Source organism: Podarcis muralis, chromosome 3, assembly GCF_964188315.1.
Source record: "Podarcis muralis chromosome 3, rPodMur119.hap1.1, whole genome shotgun sequence".
In the NCBI taxonomy this organism is placed as follows: domain Eukaryota; kingdom Metazoa; phylum Chordata; class Lepidosauria; order Squamata; family Lacertidae; genus Podarcis; species Podarcis muralis.
The window spans coordinates 105,547,791-105,566,597 of NC_135657.1; the positions used below are offsets into that span (position 1 = coordinate 105,547,791).

Here is an 18,807-nt window from a genome sequence, read left to right on the forward strand (position 1 = left end):
GGCAGATAGGGTCTCAGCCTATCTTTTCCCAGAAAGACCCAGCCACCAGTCAAGTAGGTATCGGCTCTATCCCCACTGTTTTCCCATCCTGTTTGCCTTTCCTTCCTGCTTGACGCCCTGGTTCTGGGCTCAGGCCTCAGATGAATCCGGTACACAGCCCTGGTGATCATGGCAGCTTCCCAAAGCACTGCTGCAGTCCTGTATAGCTCCACTAGCACACACTTTTGATTCACATATTCCTAATTTCATGTGATTGTGGGCATAAGCAAGTCTCAGGAGGATCTCCTGGATGGAATAAAGAGATGGCTGGAATTAAGAGAAGCTGCCATGTGTATAAAGCAGCCTTTAGGGCAGGAGCATTAAAGGTAGATTCTCGTGGATCTAAAAATGAACACACAAATTTAGGTTCACATTTTCCAATGTGCTTAGCAAATAGCAGCAGACCTTTAAGGTTAGATATGAATGGATGATTCAAGCGCTCAGCATTTTGGAGGAGCATGCATTGTTCTGCAGAGCAGATGTACCACATTTCAGTTATAAGCCATTAATTCCTGCATTGTTTTCTCCTCACACCACACATAGCTAAAGTAAGCCCAGAGATAATAGGAAGCACTTAGAGATTAGTGAATCCCAGTAGTAAAACTAACAGAACATTCTTTGAATTGCAATCTTCCTTAGTATGCCCTCTGAGAATATGTAGTCAGTTTCTTGTTCCTGGACATCCTTCCCTCCATAACTTTTTGCAAGGAAAAACAGAATGCCGGATAGCATTTGATTAAAGTAAATTTTAACACAGCCTGAAACTGCCCAAAACAAAACCTGTCAAGTCAGCATATTGAACAGACTTCAGAACCAGTCTCAATAATATACACACATGCGTGCACAAGACACAGGTTAGAGGAAACGAGAGCTAGCCTCTTGCATCAATTAATCTCAAGAGCCAAAACACTTGAAGTCTAGACAGCCACTTTACAATGCCATGTGAAAACCTGTAAACAGCTCCAAACACAGAGTTGAGCCCCACTTTTGTATCAGCTTTCCGATAGCTTCTGGTAGAATGATGTTTCCGAATGAATGCAAAGTGAAGTTTCCTGGTCTTGTGTGTCTTGAACAATCAGCACAAAGCCTCTCAAATATCCTTCATTATGTGGTGCAGGACAAAGCTTTTTGTTAAAAATACTACTCTTGCCAAGGGAGCTCTCCTGTCCTAATGTTCTAAGGAATTGCTTCATAATCCTAAAATTATGGGACTATTAAAGGAAAGCTTTAAATAAACTGACATGCACTTTAAAAATAATTGCCACATAATTTGAATTGTCCTGCTTCAATAAGCCTTGTTGCCCACCCACCCCCAATTTAATCAGCCTTCTGACATGTAAAGGTCAGAATATTCCACATGTTTTGATCAGTTTGGACGTACACACGGCATTAATACAAACCTAACACAGTAGTCAGTTTTAAACATGTCCCCAGTTGTCTGAACTGACAAAATTATATGACAAAATGCTTTCCAGGTAAAAACAAAATGTAAATACCTTACAAAAAGTGCACATGGATTTTCCAAGCAATAGTTCAAAAGTGAGGAGAAAACCAAAGCACAATAACTTTTTTGGTAAAACACAGAAATGAAAAGCAAAAGCCAGCAGTGTTATTTTTCTTAAAGCAGAAGGAAAAGTGAAAGGTGAGGCACTGATAGATAAAATCCCATCTTACAACACTGGTTTTGCTAGTTGATGCAAAGTCAGTAAAAGAAAAAGGAACAGAAATAAATACATAAATAAAGAGATTAATGTTTTATTCTAGTAAATTGGTTTACCGTGGAAAACAGATTCACTCTAAAAATATCAAAGCACTCTAAGAGAAAATCTTTGAGAACCTTACTTTTTCACATAATTTGTTTTCTGAATAATCATCAGTATTTTATTCTAAAACTTGTGATTTTTTTCAGCTAGGACTTTTCCTTCAGCACTGCATACAAACTGTAGTGAAATTCTGTTTCTTTGCCTACTCAGCCTATTAAAAAATAAATAAATCTGATTTTATTTATATACAGATAATTGTTTTAAATTGATTCTGAGCTATAGGGAGAGGGGACGTTCTGTTGTGCAAACAGAAGTCATTGTGCGAACAAAACAATTTCATTGGATACAACCCTCTTTGATTATGTGGTTTATGCATTCTAATAAATAGCTTAAGACAGCTTATCAAAGCTTTATGACTGTATATTTCATGATATTTACTATTATGGTTATTTTATGGTGTAAGTTTGCTCTTAAAGGCAGCCTTTAAGTCTTCTAAATGAATACAAATAAAACATACATAAAAGTTTTGCTATTCAATTGTTACTCCATAATGCTGCTTAAGTGTATCCCCACCATGTGGAAATCCCACTCTGTCTAATCACTTCCTCAATAATTTTTTTCCCTTTAGATATTATTATTTATTAAATTTCTATGTGACCCTTCATCCAAAGATCACATGGTGGTTTACAATATAACAACACAAAAATACATACCATAATAGCAAACAAAAACAATCCCCCCACCAGTGTATTTTTCCCTACAGGTACTCAAGGGTAGGGACGCGGGTGGCACTGTGGGTTAAACCACACAGCCTAGGGCTTGCTGATCAGAAGGTCGGCAGTTCGAATCCCCACGACGGGGTGAGCTCCCGTTGCTCGGTCCCTGCTCCTGCCAACCTAGCAGTTCGAAAGCACATCAAAGTGCAAGTAGATAAATAGGTACCACTCCGGCGGGAAGGTAAACGGTGTTTCCGTGTGCTGCTCTGGTTTGCCAGAAGCGGCTTAGTCATGCTGGCCACATGACCCAGAAGCTGTACACTGGTTCCCTTGGCCAATAAAGCGAGATGAACCATATTTTTCTAGAAGAAAAACATCCGTTAAAAGTGTGGAACTTTTAACTAGTACTCAACTTCATGGTAAGTAATGGCACCTTTTTTTCTAGAAGAAAAACACTGCCCCCCCCCCCATTTAAAAGGCCATAGATTGTTTAATTAGCCAAAGGCCTGGGAGAAGTGGAATAATTTATCCGGCTTAAAAGCTAGAATGATATTGCCACACAAGGTCTTTAAAATTAGTAAACAGCATTCCTTGCAAGGACCTATACTGGGTCAACAATTTTACTCACTTAAAGGTAAAGGTAAAGGTACCCCTGCCCTTACGGGCCAGTCTTGACAGACTCTAGGGTTGTGCGCCCATCTCACTTAAGAGGCCGGGGGCCAGCGCTGTCCGGAGACACTTCCGGGTCACGTGGCCAGCGTGACATCGCTGCTCTGGCGAGCCAGAGCCGCACACGGAAACACTGTTTACCTTCCCGCTAGTAAGCGGTCCCTATTTATCTACTTGCACCCCGGGGTGCTTTCGAACTGCTAGGTTGGCAGGTGCTGGGACCGAACAACGGGAGCGCACCCCGCTGCGGGGATTCGAACCACCGACCTTTCGATCCGCAAGCCCTAGGCGCTGAGGCTTTTACCCACAGCGCCACCCACGTCCCTACTCACTTATTGGTTTACGAATGTATGAATATGCTAAGAATATATAACTTCCTCAGTCAAATAAAAGATAACATGCATGATGTACTAGAAGATGAACAAATAACATTATGCATTCATCACTTCCCGCAAAAAATAATTTAGACTGATTCCAAGAGGAATGTCAATTCAAATTCTGTCTTAGCTGAAAAGTACATTGTGGCCTATGCTAAATAAAATTCAAGATGACATAATAATTTTCTTCCAAGAAGAGTGAGCTACTGTCCCATTTTGTAAAGCCACTTACATTTTGATATTTGCAACATAATGGCCTTCTTGAGTATACTATAACAAAAGTTAAAGAAATGGCCAAGTTCAAGAACAAAATTGCTCATCCAGTAAAGATGATTCTTCCATATACTAGGATGCAAAATACCTGCTTTCTTTGTCAATGCCTCATTATGAAATTTCTTTTACAAACTACAATCCTGATCAACTTGGTTGAACATTCTGACTATTAAAGTAAAAATGTTTCAAGCTGGTGATACAGGAACAAAAATGGATGACTGCATCCTATTTCTCTTCACAGTAACCCATCCATTAAATAACACGAATATACAATTTTCACAATCTCACAATCCTCAGAAGCCTGAAACCACAAATTAAATGTATGTGGCTGGTTTTACTCCAAGGAAGCTGCAGGCAAAATCCACACTGAGTTCCATTGGTTAAGAATTATGGTACTAGTTCTCCCGGAAAGTTTCAGATCCCTATCCATTTTAGCACATGTTGCTGCACATGTGTAATTAATGTCTTGACAACACACTGACTCAAGGAATTTATCTTAACATTTATAAAACCTTTTGCAAGCTGATAAGAGCAGAATATACAATGCCCCAAAATGTAAATTGAGAAAGGCAGTTAGTGGGATGGGTAGGTCAATAAGGTTTGGTGCAGCAGTGTCAAAGTATGGCACAAATATAGACATCAGTGACACTCAACGTCTGCATGAAAATATTGCAAGAGTGCACTTATCTGACATGAGGTATGGGGAAACCAGACAGAGGGCCTTCTCAGATATAGTCCCACTTTTATAAAACACTCTCCTCTTTAAGATGGCTGCTTGGCAGTACCATTACTATTTTTTTTGTACTGGGTGAAGGCATTTTATTTCCTTGGCTTAGATACATAGTGCTATTTAACATGTGCAGACCACTGAAATGTATCCAGCCTTGTGCAAGTTGGTTTCTGCTCAAGCAATAAGTCTTTCCCTTCATCTCTCAAACCTCACATTCAGGGGTTGAAAGTAGCCAGAGAGGACAGGGAAGTTTTGTTTCACATGGGGAAGACTGTTGCGTAAACAGAACAGCAGCACTGAATGCAACATATTTTACCTTGGTTTTTGTGTTTTATATTATTTTTGCAAACTGCCCTGGAAGGACTGCTGAAGGGCAGTATATAATTGGCTTTAAAAATGAATGAAATCAACACACACACACACACACACACACACACACACACGAGAGAGAGAGGGTATATGAGGCTTGTTCGTGTTCAGTTTAGTATTACAGTCAGTGGACTAAAATTCTTGTAACAGTGAAAAAATGAAAGCTTTCAAGAATGAATTTACTATTATTATTATTATTATTATTATTATTATTATTATTATTACTACTACTACTACTACTACTACTACTACTACTACTACTACTATCATATGCTGCCCATCTGACTGGGTTGCCCCACCCACTCTACTACTACTACTACTACTACTACTATCATATGCTGCCCATCTGACTGGGTTGCCCCAGCCACTCTGGGCAGCTTCCAGAACTATATAAAAACACAATAAAACATCAAGCATTAAAAAGTTCACTATAGAGGGCTGCTTCAGATGTCTTCTAAAGATAATATAGTGGTTTATCTATTTAACATCTGATGGGAGGGCATTCTGTAATAATAATAATAATAAGAAGAAGAAGAAGAAGAAGAAGAAGAAGAAGAAGAAGAAGAAGAAGAAGAAGAAGAAGAAGAAAGTGCAGTTGAACTAATATGGTGCATTCCAGGATGGCCAACAAGGTTTTTAGAACTATGGGAAAAGCAGTGTGCATTTTGATACAGACCACATTTCAATAAAAAAAAATCCCTAAAAGGACACAATATCAGTCTGTCATTTTCTGACAGCATGTGAAATTCACACAAATTGATTTTTCAAAACTAAGATTTTTCACACCCAAACTATCACACGTGCACCTCTTCCTGTTGATTGCACCATTTATTTTTATCAAGTATTTACAAGTTAAAGCCTGGTAGGTTTAATCATGCCGTATGCTCTGCTATGAAAGCGAACATCTTATATCTTTATGTCATCAGAAGGCAAGCTAAGACTGGTTTTTGAAACTAAGAAATCACAATCAAATATTTTTCAACACCTGAAAGAGCAAGAATGTGCAGAAAACTTTTTTTATATTATGTGTGGCTTAATATTTATGGAGAATACTTTGCCTTCTCTAGACTTCCATGACGTTTAAAAAGTAAGTGCTAATAACTCGCTTTCCATGCACACAACACAATGCAGCACAGTTCACTCGAGAGACTGAGGATTACCAATTATCCTTTCTATGCATGGGTATAGAGATACAGAATTTTCAACCAAAAAAATGAAAAAGAAAAGCCAAAAAAAACATTATACTAATTCTCAATCAGCAGCTGTCAGAAGAAAGACGACTTGAAGTTGGTTGGGTTTCTTTTAAAAGAGAAGGCTAAAACTACCAACAAATCGCACACATAAACACACTAATTAAAGAGAGTGGAAGGCTGATTTTTCTTGATATTTGGGGACTTCCTTGATGAAATATGAATTCTTACTGCAAATACACTGCTTCTCATTCGTCTTGATTGGCACAGCCCTATAGGGCAGACCCCCAAATTTGTGGACCACCACTACTAAATGTACACCTTCTCTAGCAGTGTTTCTCAACTGGTGGAATACTCCACCGTGTCTTTTAAAAAATATGTGTGCATGTGCGTGTAGATATATATATATATATATATATGCAGGTTTTGGTGTCCTCGGGTGTCTTCCCGTGTAAAAGTTGGGGTGTCTAGGCGACGTTTCGACGAGGTCTCACTCGTCATCTTCAGGCTGGTGCTTTCGGCTTCTTGTTACTGGAACAGAGCAGGATCTCAGTGTTTGAGTTCCTATAAATACTGTTGAGGAGGTGTGGCCTCTAATGTTCTTGGGCAGAGAGGAAGTTCCCAGGCTAGTGTGCCTTTTCTTCTTTTGTTTCTTAATTACTTGAGGGATATCTTGAGTGATTTCTTGAGTTGTATCCTGAGTACCACTTAGGTGGGTCATTAGGTGTGGATTAGTTGCTAAAGCCTTTGTGTCTTGACCTCTTGAACTTTGTGAAGAGTTTTTCTGGGAAGATGGTTGTACTGCATTTTGTTGTGCTCTGGCTTGGCTTCGTGTATAGGGGCGAGCTGTGGTTTTGTGGTCTGTGCCAGCCAGATCTGTGTAGGGATTGCAGGGGGGTGCAGCATCCGGAGGTGCCACCATGGTTTGGCTACTGGATGGTATCTGTAATTCATCTGTGGAGAGGGTCTGGGTTTGGGTCTGGTGTGGTTGATTGGTGATGGCGTTCTGTGTGCCTCTGGCTCTGGTGTCAGTTTTTGTGGGGAGGGCTAATTTCCAGATGTCTGGCAAGCGGGATGTGTCGTCACGCTTGTTCATGTTGTGAGGGTGTTTCTCTATCTCGATGGCTTCCATGATTATTCTCTTGTGGTGATGTTCCATGTTAAAGAGCAATTTGGAATCTGCAAAATTAATTTCGTGTCCTGTTTCTTTCATGTGTTGGAAAAGAGAGGAAGTTTTTTCTTCTTTTTTGACGGCATTCTTGTGTTCTGCGATACGTGCATTTATTCGTCTGTTAGTTTGTCCAATGTACGTGGCTGGGCAGACTTTGCAGGGTATTTCATAGACCCCTTGGTTTTCCAACTGGATTTTATCCTTGGGGTTTCTGAGGATATTGGCTATTTTTTGGTTGGTGCAAAAGGCTGTTTTGATATTGTGTTTATGGAGGATTTTGCTAATTTTATCTGTAGTGCCCTTGATATGTTCTTTAACATGGAACATCACCACAAGAGAATAATCATGGAAGCCATCGAGATAGAGAAACACCCTCACAACATGAACAAGCGTGACGACACATCCCGCTTGCCAGACATCTGGAAATTAGCCCTCCCCACAAAAACTGACACCAGAGCCAGAGGCACACAGAACGCCATCACCAATCAACCACACCAGACCCAAACCCAGACCCTCTCCACAGATGAATTACAGATACCATCCAGTAGCCAAACCATGGTGGCACCTCCGGATGCTGCACCCCCCTGCAATCCCTACACAGATCTGGCTGGCACAGACCACAAAACCACAGCTCGCCCCTATACACGAAGCCAAGCCAGAGCACAACAAAATGCAGTACAACCATCTTCCCAGAAAAACTCTTCACAAAGTTCAAGAGGTCAAGACACAAAGGCTTTAGCAACTAATCCACACCTAATGACCCACCTAAGTGGTACTCAGGATACAACTCAAGAAATCACTCAAGATATCCCTCAAGTAATTAAGAAACAAAAGAAGAAAAGGCACACTAGCCTGGGAACTTCCTCTCTGCCCAAGAACATTAGAGGCCACACCTCCTCAACAGTATTTATAGGAACTCAAACACTGAGATCCTGCTCTGTTCCAGTAACAAGAAGCCGAAAGCACCAGCCTGAAGATGACGAGTGAGACCTCGTCGAAACGTCGCCTAGACACCCCAACTTTTACACGGGAAGACACCCGAGGACACCAAAACCTGCATTCCTGTACCCGTGAAAATCTACGAAAGCATATATATATATATATATATATATATATATATATATATCTCATTACAATCTTTCAGTCCTTTTGAAAATTCAAATAAAATAATTCGAAGAAGGGAAATTGACGTGTATTTTGTTTTTTATGTTAGCTAAAAGAGGGCATGGCTTTAAAAGATTGAGAAGCACTGTTCCATACACTAGTTTAGCAGACCTCCTCTTGCATCAAGGAATCATGGGAACTGTAGTTTAGAGAGGGAGGGATTCCTAACAGAACTCTCAACACCTCATTAACTACAATTCTACACTCTTTAACCATTTTCAGGTAGTCCATACAGCCAAGGGGTGTGTGACTGATCAGAACAGGAAATGAGGCCCCATTCTTAACCTTCATACATTTATCCGAAGGTTCACAATGCCTCCCCCAAACAGGCAGGGGCAGGGGCAACCGTGACAAAATGGAGAAAGGAAAGAGGCTTGATCCTTCTTTCCCTCACTCGTCAGCTCCCCCATGCACTGATAAGCAGGGTACTGATCAGAAAAACAAAGCCCAGAGTCCGACTAGAGATGTAGGTCCTCTGCAATTCTCTCAGCTTTCATGCCAGGAGACTTGGCGGGGGGGCTGTCAAGGATGGAATGATGGGGGTTTTTTGCCCAAGCCTGTGAGGGGCGGGGGCATGGTTCTAGCATTTTTATTTTTCTCCAGAAGACCTCAGATAATTAATGTGTTAAAAGGGTAAAGGGACCCCTGACCATTAGGTCCAGTCGTGACCGACTCAGGGGTTGCGGCGCTCATCTCGCTTTATTGGCCGAGGGAGCCGGCGTACAGCTTCCGGGTCATGTGGCCAGCATGACTAAGCCGCTTCTGGTGAACCAGAGCAGCGCACGGAAACACCGTTTACCTTCCCGCCGGAGCGGTCCCTATTTATCTACTTGCACTTTGACGTGCTTTCAAACTGCTAGGTTGGCAGGAGCTTGGACCGAGCAACGGGAGCTCACCCCATCGCGGGGATTCAAATCGCCAACCTTCTGATCGGCAAGTCCTAGGCTCTGTGGTTTAACCCACAGTGCCAACCGCGTCCCTCAATTAATGTGTTAATCTTTACTTAAAAGACTTATTGTGAGGAAGCCCTGACAGTTAAAGTGGTCCGAAGCTGATGGCATCTACAGAGCACATATTGCCTCAGTGTTTCCATCTTGTGATAACTGATGGAACAGACAAACGTAGCAATTGGTTTGCTTGGTTACTGCGAAGGTCCAACGGAATCCCAGAAGCTTTTGAAAGTTGCCTGCCCAGTGCTCAAGGCATGACAGTGATATCTATATTTTCCCCAGCATAGGCTAATCAGGCATATATTGCCTCTGGGCAGAAAAGTTTAATTCTCAACCATTACAGCTAATAGCTACTGACAGCCTCTATCCTCCATCGAGATCCCTAGTCCTTTCAGAATCTATGTGTGCGCCACAACAACACCCTCCAATTAATCTAATATTTACAATTATTGTACCAACATGGAGGTCACACTGCACCAAGATGAGAAAACACAGGTCTTTATTGTAATTTTTATATTGCTTAATGAAGTACTTCCTTTTGCTTACCCTTCAGGGTGATCTACAGTTTCAGTGCTTGCAGAGACTCAGAGAGAAAATAACTTACTTTTGTCTGCTAAAATTCTGAAAACAGATATTTCTATATCTTTCCATAAACGGGAACGTGGCGTCCCTCAAAATATACTACAATATGGTAAAGATAATTTCTACACTAGCTGGAAAGTTGAACTTCAGTTTGTATGTAGTTTAAGATGTTCTACTACAAATTCTCAAAACATTAATAATAATGAATTAGTAGTTCACAAAACATTAATAATAATGAATTAGTAAAAATCATCAAGCCAGTCTACATGTACTGCAGCTGTTAATTTGGAGTATAAAATTACTATAAAGAAATGGAGCTTGTTTTATTTTTAACACATCCATATATATTCCTTCTTTCTCAAAATGCCTTATTGTTTTACATACATAGATCTATAGGTCCTTATTGAACAATTCCATTACATAAAGTTCATGTTAGAAAGAAAATTGTCCCTTGTAAAAAGCTGGATACACAGTAGCCACTTATATGAGCCTCATTTTCAAATACCAATCTTAAGGGTGGAATCCATCATAATGCTAATGTGCAATTTCTCCCTGGCAAACATAACGTTCTCTCCTTCTCTTCCCCCCGTGCTCTACCTAAATCTGTTCTAGGAGTTTCCCCATCCCAATGAGGCATGGGGAGGAAAAGGTAGGAATTTCCATTGTGCAAGAAGAAATCCTTGATGGAACTTGTTAGTAGAGTACAGGCCATAGTTACATACATACTCAATTTCCTCATACTGCTTGATTTCCAGACATTGGATCATCTTGGCTGCCTTCCTCTGTACACATTCCAGCTTGTCAATATCCTTCTTAAACTGTGGTTTCCAGAACAGGACACAGTACTCCAGATGTGGTCCAACCAAGGTGTTAGGATAGAATTGCGTTAAGATTTTTTGTTAACTCATGTTAAGCCTGTTATCTACCAAGGGCCCTACAACTTTTTCAAATGTACGGGTGTCCCCCATCTTATATTTGTGCAGCTGATTCTTCTTGCCTAAATGTAGAACCTTCTCTTTGTCCTTAATGAAATTCATTTTGTTAGCTTTCGCCCAGTTCTCATTCCTTTCAGTAGGAATGTCTGTCAAAAGGGATGTGTGTGTGGTGTCTCTGTCTGTCCAATATGTGCAGTCAGCAGTAATATACAAACTCAATGGAAAATGAGCAACTGTATAGTAGAACTTCACCTATAAGCTATGTGTTACATGGACTTCAGCTGTTAGATCTGTAGTTTCTGTAGTTTCTCCATAGCAAACCAGGAGACATTAACATTAAGAGGTTTGTTTTGTTTTAGTCTGCTAATTTACATTCTGGGGAGAAAAGGAAATCAACTTTCACATTGAATGGAGTTTTACAAACCCAGACTACTGTGCTCCTTGAAGACACTAAATCTGGCATGGCACACCTGTGTCTAATGTGATTTTCTGCGTACTTGAAGTAATAAAGACCCACAGGTGGGACTGGATTAGTAATGGGTCAGCTATAGAAGTTTTCAATTACAGGTTTCTGGTTCAACTCCAGTTCAGGTCAGTACTAACAAAGTCCTTACCATTTGGCAGCCACTCATTGGCCTATGTAAAATTAATTGATGGGTTCAATCCAGATCTCAGTGGTAATTGCCTATTACACAAAAGCCAGCAGCATGGTTAGGATTAATTGAAAGCCATTTGCTGTGGGTTTTAGAAACCAGTTCAAGAACCAAAAAAAAATTATAAGATTTAAAAAATTGGCAGAAAATTAGGCTTTACAGAAGTATAATTTTGATTTTCCTTCTACAAACTGAAGACCTAAATTAAATCGTGTCTTCCCCAAAGGGGTAACTATAGTAGGGGATTTAATTCTAAAATATAGCAATCAATCAAGAGGGCTCCAGCACTGTACTAACTCATCATATAGATGTGATACAATTACTACACTAGACACTAAAAGTCAAATTTATTATCTTCTCCCATATTGCACTAAATAGCTATGTGACCCTATCAGTTAAACTCCCTTTCAAAACAGAGATTGAATGCAGAATACTATAACCTGAAGAGAGAGAAAAACAAACCCATTACCAAGAGGATGTAAATTACAATTGCTAATATAACTAAGAAGGGCAACAGCTAAGAAAAGGAAGCATGATTTTCTTTTCATATTATGGGTGACAGACTCCAAGTACCCATAAAATTGTACTACTTCTAAATATTAGCAATATTTTCACATTACTAAACCACAAGTCACTCAGTTATAGCATTTTTGAAGTCAGAAAAAACAAAAGAGGGGGGATAAATCTGCAACAATTAACAATGGTAAAGCTGTTTTCTAGCGACTCAAAACGAGGGCTAGCACTTAGCATGCATTGTTACGTCTCAGCGGCATAGCGTGGGTTGTCAGCACCCGGGGCAAGGCAAGTAATTTGCGCCCCCTAACCCGTGGATTTGCGCCCCCTAACCTGTGGATCTGCGCCCCCTAACCCGTGGATTTGCCCTAACCCCAGATGTTGCGCCCGGTGCGGCCGGCCCCCCCTGCACCCCCCACGCTACGCCACTGTTACGTCTTATTCACTGGAAAATATTCATAACCTTATTTACCAATTAAATGATGAGCAGCTTTTTTACTATAGCAACATGTAGGTAATTTTGTTTGCCTTTGCAAACTATATATTTTTGCCTCCCTATTGAGTTCAAGTTGAATAATTTTGTTATCTAGTCATGGTCTGGTAGATTAGGTTCTTGAGGCTTTTGCTGGGTAATCAGAAGATGCCATTAGCAGAAGATAGTTATCACAGTCATAACTTATGATTCTGAAGGCTAATTCACAAGGACTTCTAAGGAGTAGTAGCCACAGTTGTGCTTTTTTTTTTTTTTTTTTTTTTGTCATCAATCCAGACTGAAGAAGAGTTTGGATTTGATATTCCGCTTTATCACTACCCGAAGGAGTCCCAAAGTGGCTAACATTCTCCTTTCCTTTCCTCCCCCACAACAAACACTCTGTGAGGCGAATAGGGCTGAAAGACTTCAAAGAAATGTAACTAGCCCAAGGTAGGAATTGTGATGTGATTTCTCTACTGCAATCTAGATTTTGAAGAAATGCAAATACATACAATTTGTTTTATCTTCCTTGCATAATATAGAATCAGCCCATAGAGGTCAGGCTTCAATGGGAAATTTACAACCTTCGCAATCACAAATTCACTGAGCCAACTGGCAGTAGTATTCACAATACCACACGACACACACATACATACACATTTTATTTTGGTCTGACTCAGAATGGAGAAAATCTTGCAGTATTGCCCCCTGGCTTTGACTAAGATGCTAAAATAGGACACTGACAGATTAAGTCCTGGTTCTGCAGAGTTTAAATGTGAAACCTTTTCTCCTGCTTTCAAGCACCCTTTTTTGTACTGTCTTTCTGCTGAAATGGCACTTTTCATAAAGCATCTGCGTGTACTTTGAATATTCTAGTGTCAGGAAGTCGGCCCTTCTCATTACACTGTGGGAATTTAAATGTGGCCTCGCAATCACACCTCAGCATTTGTTGCTGGTCATTAACAGGAATACAGTAAGGTCTAGTATCAGTTTCTTGTTACAATGTTAATGTCAGGGTTTCTTTCCCACTTCTGGTACACGTTCGACAAGACAATCAGTGAATGTGATATTGCATTATTTTTCTCCACTTCAAACAGTAATAGCTATCTAAAGTGACAGCTATTTTAAGTCTATAAGAAGGCAAGCAAGTTATTTATATCTGATGTTCCTCCCATTTTCCTCTTAAGACTACTTCAGAAACCAAAGTAGTATTTTTTTATACTTATCTCTGAATTCTCCTGCATAAATACTCTGTAATGCCTCATTTCCTCTTATTACATGCTAAAACTTACTTGGAACATCATAATTAATCACTTCTAATCATTAACAGTGTCCCAGGTATTTCAAAACTCTTGGCTCTCTGAAGTATTCCCCCTTAGGACCTGAATATTATGAGCCTTGCAGGTAGATTATGGATACAGTAGTTCTGCAGGTTTATGGTATCAGAGTCAAACAAAGGAGTGAAATTGAGAGCAAGTCCACAAAGGTCCAATCCTAAATCACAGACCAAATCCTGTTGGACTCAATCCAATTACAAGTAGTTTTCTTTCTTCTGGTGGCAAGATATCTTTGCTATATACAGAAAACACACTCTTCCTCTTGGATACAGGGGTAGCAAACCTCCTGTGGATACTATTACACTAATAAGGAAGCAACAGACCCTAAACTTGGGAGCACGCAGCTCATTAAATTAAGTTTAGCACAATTTCCCCATTAAATATTTACAAATGTTACCCAATGAAAAAGACACATAAAGGAGAAGTAAGATAACTCCATGGCATGAATACATGTGCAACACTAGCAACGTTATTACAAGTTAAGCACTGTAGAAAGATGAGGCTCAGAAACATTGGCTTGTCTAACTCGGCCTACAGAGAGAATTTGAAATGGGAGATTAAACAGTTGGTTTCTTCATGCAAAAGACACTGCATGTGATACCATTTGGGCACTGTTTTTGTCCAATGCTGACATGGATATGCATTCTTTGGGGGGGGACAGCTAGTGAGGAATAGAGAGAGGCAGATTTATTTGTTTTAAGGGGAACCTTGCACAAGAGGAAAGGATAAAGGGTCTGGAAACCAAGTCTTATGAAGAAAGGTTGAAGGAGATGAGTATGTTTAGCTTGGTAAAGAGAAGTCTGAGAGGAGATATGATAGCCAATATCAAATATCTAAAGGGCTGTCACATGAAGGATGGAGCAAACTTGTTTTCTCCTGCTCTGGAGAATAGGACCCAAACCAATGATTGCAAGTTACAAGAAGGGAGATTCAAGAAGAACTTTCTGACAGTAGGAACTGTTCAATAGTGGAACAGACTTCCATGAGATGTGGTGGACTCTCCTTCTTTGGAGTTTTTTAAGCAGAGGTTGGATGGTCATCTGTCATGTATGATTTAGTTGAAATTCCTGCATTGCAGGGGGTTGGACAAGATGACTTTTGGGGTCCCTTCCAACTCTACAATTCCATGATTCTGTGATTTCTGCACAGGGGTTCAACTGCGGATTGCAGCCTCCACTATTTCATTTGATGTAAAAAAAGGTTATGGAAAACTACATGCAGTTGAGTAGTATCATGTGCAGTTTGAGATTTGCCATCACGTACAGTGGTACCTCGGGTTAAGTACTTAATTCGTTCCAGAGGTCTGTTCTTAACCTGAAACTGTTCTTAACCTGAAGCACCACTTTAGCTAATGGGGCCTCCTGCTGACACCGCGCCGTCAAAGCACGATTTCTGTTCTCATCCTGAAGCAAAGTTCTTAACCTGAAGCACTATTTCTGGGTTAGCAGAGTCTGTAACCTGAAGCGTATGTAACCTGAAGCGTATGTAACCCGAGGTACCACTGTATTATTCTAGCTATATTTTAATAAAGACCAGTGTCTGTGTATATGTATACACACACACACACACACACACACACACACACACATGATGTAAAATAAATGTATGCTTAACAATTACAGCAATATTTATTGTCCAGTTTGTAACCAATGCACTGCAATTAATATCTATGTAATGTACTGATTTAATTATATTTTCCTAAATGGTATAAAAACAAGTACGTAGATTTAAATCATCCCACCTTAAGGCTAATGACCTCAAGTATAAAGTTTTACATAAAGACAGATTATTATGAATACACAATGAGTGCTTTCTAATCTCTAATTAAACAGGATAATTATTCCCACTGTGGATAATGCCAATATCACTACTTATATCACAGCAGGAATTGCCTTGGCGAGCACATTTACATTATCACTTTGGATTGATCTACATTGTAACATTAAATTGATCAGAAAGATAAATCAATAGCCACACAGTGTTACCTAATGGGTAGTGACTATGTTAATACATTTCTGGAGTGTGTAAATTAAGATCAGCATAAAACCTCTGGTATGATCCTGAATTTTAAAAAGGCATGTTTTTAAAAGGTGTGTTCAGGATTCCGGCCCCTCTGTTTCATTCTCCCTTAGCTCTCCAACTTACAGTCAGTCAATATTACATGGTCACTGAGAAGAATGCTCATTTATGCTCAGTCTCCATTTAACTGTTTTGGGCTTTCCTCATTTTTCTAAATAATTTTCTAAAGAGAAACCTTGGCATTTCTCCAAGTTTGTTGATATTTCTGTCTTCTGCATGGACTATGCCACTGTAGGTCCATAAGCAACAGCGGTCTCCCAAAGGACTCCGAAATTAGTATATATGGTTATGACCCTATTCCTTTACTGCTTTTACTGCTAGCAGGGGACACGGGTGGCACTGTGGTCTAAACCACTGAGCCTCTTGAACTTGCCGATTGGAAGGTCAGTGGTTTGAATCCGCACGACGGTAGTGAGCTCCCGTTGCTGTGTCCCAGCTTCTGCCAACCTAGCAGTTCGAAAGTACACCAGTGCAAGTAGATAAATAGGTACCACTGTGGCGGGAAGGTAAACGGCATTTCTGCGTGCTCTGGTTTCCGTCATGGTATTCTGTTGCGCCAGAAGCGGTTCAGTCATGCTGGCCACATGACCCATAAAGCTATCTGTGGATAAACGCTAGTTCTCTCAGCCTGAAAGCAAGATGAGTGCCATGCCCCATAGTCACCTTTAACTGGACTTAACCGTCCTGGGGTCCTTTATCTTTACCTTACCTATTTCTGCTAGGCATATATCCCAGTCTTCCTTTAGAAAGTTCAGGGTATCTTACATGGACACACAGTGTTCTCCCATCCAGGAACTGATCAGATTATACTGCCTTAGTTTCACCATTAAGATATGATCAAATGCTCTCAGACCAGTCACTGGACTCCCCAGAGCAACCAGCGCCATCCGCCTCCTTCTTCTCCTTCTACTAAATCAGGCTACAAGGCTTCTCAACTGGCTCCGCCGATACACCAGATCCTCTTGAATTCTTACCAGTTCATCTGTTTTTCCCCTCTTCCCTACTAATCCCTTTTCTGTCCGTACTGCATTTTTGTAGATTATAACCCTGAGAGCAGGGGGCTGTCTTCTCATGTTAGTCATAGTTACAAGACACTCTGAGAGCCTTCTGCCTGCCCTCAGCTAAAGAGAGGGGTAAAAATACTTTGAACAAATGAAAGAATAAACAACCACCAGCCAAACATTAAGCTGCTTTGCCATACATTCTAACCAAGTTCTTGAGGTAGCTTATAATGTAGTTATAACTATTAAAGGTGAGAATACACACACACACACACACACACACACACACACACACACACACACACAATATATATAATCTACGAAAGCATATATATATATATATATATATATATACCCCCAGGTCCTTGGATGATCTACAGGCTTCTCGGCTTTTAAATCTTGTGTTAACATAATAATTAAATAATCTAAATTGGATATAGAAATATTGACATAAATGTGTCTTTATGGAAACTCTAATTCCATGCTGCTTTATAGCACTGCTGTAGTCTGAGGTTCCCAGGTAGTCATTTGGTGTACCCCAAGGCATCTGTTTCCCACATGTCAGCTTCCTGTTTAGCGTAGTATGAATAATAATATTTGTCTACTTGAGAATATTTTTTATTTGTTCATATTTTTGCTGTCACACCCATATACAGCTTCACAGAATGTTCACTCTACATAGTTATAAGCTTGAATTTTCAAAACAGCCTATTGCTTCTTGTTTTTCACTGAAATTTGCTCTTCACATACAAGTCACAACATCCAAAATTTGTGTCTTCTTCTTTTGTCCCATGGAGGAAAATTGCAATGAACATACTGGATGAGCAAACCAAGACTGAAAATACAATAAAATGTAGACTGCCTTTCAAATCTGACCCTGGCACTTAAAGAAGTACAGTGGTACCTCGGGTTACGAACTTAATTTGTTCTGGAGGACCGTTCTTAACCCAAAACTGTTCTTAACCTGAGGCGCGCTTTAGCTAATGGGGCCTCCTGCTGCCACGCAATTTCCATTCTACTTCCAGGTTAACGGAGTTTGTAACCCGAGGTGTTTGTAACCTGAGGTACCACTGTACACTTTTCTAATTGTTGGGAAAGGATGAGGAAATGCTGTGTTTTAATATTTATTTTATTTTATTTTTATTTTATTGTAACAATCTGGAGGGTGGGGCAAGGCAGGTGGAAAAGCCATTGCCTGATAAACAGAAAATCTCTCTCCCCTCACAGCTGGTTGGCAGCATTTGCACTGCCAATCATTCCTAATGGCCAAGTACTCTTTGTTCCTTGCTAATAACAACCCATCTTCTTCTTAGCATGGGAAACTGGTTGGCCTTGTCTTTTTGAAGCTGCTAGATTCAGCACCTGGTAGCTTCCACTAATACTCCAAGCATTGATTTATTCCTAACATTAACTAAATCTAAGAATTTATGGGGATCTGGCCCCTCACAAAGTCGTAACACATTTATGGAGGATCTAGCCACCCCCGCTCCGCAAACTCAGAACATCATATAAGAAAGAGAGCACAAAAAATTCCAGCTCCTGCAACACAGTCTCACACAACTGAGTTGGATTGCTAAATACTGCCCTGATGTTCCAAACTATTGAGCACAATATGCCCCACTTCTTTGTGGTGTCATTTTACATCCAGGCTGCAAACAATTGCTATTTCAGTGTTTACTTTCCCAAGTGTGGCTAAATAGCTATGCAAGAAGGTCAGTAAAATAACCTTTTTCCCTCTATTTACATATAATGGGAATTTTGACAATTCGACTTTCAAAGAGAGAGAAAACATTCTGGTGCTGAGAACAGTATTCCACTGAATGC

The 18,807-nt window shown here is 40.2% G+C and overlaps 1 protein-coding gene across 5 annotated transcripts in view; it reads right to left on the reverse strand.

The window, feature by feature from the left end:
- MACROD2 (mono-ADP ribosylhydrolase 2) overlaps positions 1-18,807 on the reverse strand; it is a 997,146-nt gene that overhangs the window by 733,450 nt on the left and 244,889 nt on the right. The window lies entirely within an intron of this gene.